The sequence below is a fragment of the Lethenteron reissneri genome, chromosome 8, assembly GCF_015708825.2.
Source record: "Lethenteron reissneri isolate LAM-NWPU_2019-01 chromosome 8, ASM1570882v1, whole genome shotgun sequence".
NCBI lineage: Eukaryota > Metazoa > Chordata > Hyperoartia > Petromyzontiformes > Petromyzontidae > Lethenteron > Lethenteron reissneri.
This window is the reverse complement of record NC_083786.1, coordinates 5,251,468-5,254,338: the sequence shown is the minus strand read 5'-3', so window position 1 is coordinate 5,254,338 and position 2,871 is coordinate 5,251,468.

The following is a 2,871-nucleotide window of genomic DNA, read 5'->3' as shown; positions in this document are numbered from 1 at the left end:
TGGTGTATAACTGAGTGTGGTGTGTGTGGTGTATAACTGAGTGTGGTGTATAACTGAGTGTGGTGTTGACTGACTGAGGTGTGTGTGGTGTATAACTGAGTGTGGTGTTTGTGGTGTATAACTGAGTGTGGTGTTTATGGTGTTGACTGACTGACTGTGTTTGGTGTATAACTGAGTGTGTGTTGTGTATAACTGAGTGTGGTGTTGACTGACTGTGTTTGTGTATAACTGAGTGTGGTGTGTGTGGTGTATAACTGAGTGTGGTGTGTGTGGTGTATAACTGAGTGTGGTGTGTGTGGTGTTGACTGACTGACTGAGTGTGGTGTATAACTGTGTGTGGTGTTTGTGTTTAACTGAGTGTGGTGTGTGGTGTTTATGGTGTTGACTGAGTAACTCCGCCTCCCCGCGAACTGTGACGCCGCGCGCGCCAATAGGAGCAGCTCGCGCTCAGCTTCGTGATCTTTAATTGGCGGACGGGGGCCACGTGACACTCGCGCCGCGTCTCCATTGGTCGAGGCGGCCTCGCCCGTCGATTGGCCGGCTGGGCCGAGCGCGCGCTTTTGCAAGAGAGGAGTCGCTCAGTGCAGGGAGCCGCTCTCTCTGTGTGAACATCTCTCTCTGTGTGTGTGTGAACATCTCTCTGTGTGTGTGTGTGAACATCTCTCTCTGTGTGTGTGTGAACATCTCTCTCTGTGTGTGTGTGAACATCTCTCTGTGTGTGTGTGTGAACATCTCTCTGTGTGTGTGTGTGAACATCTCTCTGTGTGTGAACATCTCTCTCTGTGTGTGAACATCTCTCTCTGTGTGTGTGTGAACATCTCTCTCTGTGTGTGTGTGTGTGAACATCTCTCTCTGTGTGTGAACATCTCTCTGTGTGTGTGAACATCTCTCTGTGTGTGTGTGAACATCTCTCTGTGTGTGTGTGTGTGAACATCTCTCTGTGTGTGTGTGAACATCTCTCTCTGTGTGTGTGAACATCTCTCTCTGTGTGTGTGGGGAACAGCTCTCTCTGTGTGTGTGTGTGTGAACATCTCTCTCTGTGTTGTGTGAACTCTCTCTGTGTTGTGTGTGAACATCTCTCTCTGTGTGTGTGTGAAACATTCTCTCTGTGTGTGTTTTGTGTGGAAACATCTCTCTCTGTGTGTGTGTGTGGAACATCTCTCGTGTGTGTGGTGAACATGCTCCTCTGTGGGTGTGTGGTGAACATCTCTCTGTGTGTGGGGTGACCATCTCTCTGATGTGTGTGTGAACATCTCTCCTGTGTGGTGTGAACAGCCTCTGTGGTGTGTATGTGTGGGACAGTCTCCTCCTGTGTGTGTGGTGGAACATCTCTCTGTGGTGGGTGTGGAAGTCATCTCTATGCTGTGTGTGTGCAGGAGCTCTCTCGCTCTGTGTTGTGTGGAACATCTCTCTCTGTGTGTGTGTGAACATCTCTCTGTGTGTGTGTGTGAACATCTCTCTCTGTGTGTGTGTGAACATCTCTCTGTGTGTGTGTGTGAACATCTCTCTCTGTGTGTGTGTGAACATCTCTCTCTGTGTGTGTGTGAACATCTCTCTGTGTGTGTGTGTGAACATCTCTCTCTGTGTGTGTGTGAACATCTCTCTGTGTGTGTGTGTGAACATCTCTCTCTGTGTGTGTGTGAACATCTCTCTCTGTGTGTGTGTGAACATCTCTCTGTGTGTGTGTGTGAACATCTCTCTGTGTGTGTGTGTGACATCTCTCTCTGTGTGTGTGTGAACATCTCTCTGTGTGTGTGTGTGAACATCTCTCTCTGTGTGTGTGTGAACATCTCTCTGTGTGTGTGTGTGAACATCTCTCTGTGTGTGTGTGTGAACATCTCTCTCTGTGTGTGTGTGAACATCTCTCTCTGTGTGTGAACATCTCTCTGTGTGTGTGTGTGAACATCTCTCTCTGTGTGTGAACATCTCTCTCTGTGGTGTGTGAACATCTCTCTCTGTGTGTGAACATCTCTCTGTGTGTGTGTGTGAACATCTCTCTGTGTGTGTGTGTGAACATCTCTCTCTGTGTGTGTGTGAACATCTCTCTGTGTGTGTGTGAACATCTCTCTCTGTGTGTGTGTGTGAACATCTCTCTCTGTGTGTGTGTGAACATCTCTCTCTGTGTGTGTGTGAACATCTCTCTCTGTGTGTGTGTGAACATCTCTCTGTGTGTGTGTGAACATCTCTCTCTGTGTGTGTGTGTGAACATCTCTCTCTGTGTGTGTGTGAACATCTCTCTCTGTGTGTGTGTGAACATCTCTCTCTGTGTGTGTGTGAACATCTCTCTGTGTGTGTGTGTGAACATCTCTCTCTGTGTGTGTGTGAACATCTCTCTCTGTGTGTGTGTGAACATCTCTCTGTGTGTGTGTGTGAACATCTCTCTGTGTGTGTGTGTGAACATCTCTCTCTGTGTGTGTGTGAACATCTCTCTGTGTGTGTGAACATCTCTCTCTGTGTGTGTGTGAACATCTCTCTGTGTGTGTGTGTGAACATCTCTCTGTGTGTGTGTGTTGTGTGTGAACATCTCTCTCTGTGTGTGTGTGAACATCTCTCTCTGTGTGTGTGTGAACATCTCTCTGTGTGTGTGTGTGAAACATCTCTCTGTGTGTGTGTGTGTGAACATCTCTCTCTGTTGTGTGTGTGAAACATCTCTCTGTGTGTGTGTGTGAACATCTCTCTCTGTGTGTGTGTGAACATCTCTCTGTGTGGGTGTGTGTGAACATCTCTCTGTGTGTGTGAACATCTCTCTGTGTGTGTGAACATCTGTGTGTGTGTGTGTGTCTCTCTCTGTGTGTGTGTGGAGTCTTTCTGTGTGTGTGGAGTCTATCTGTGTGTGTGCAGGGAGTCTCTCTCTCTGTGTGTGTGGAGCAT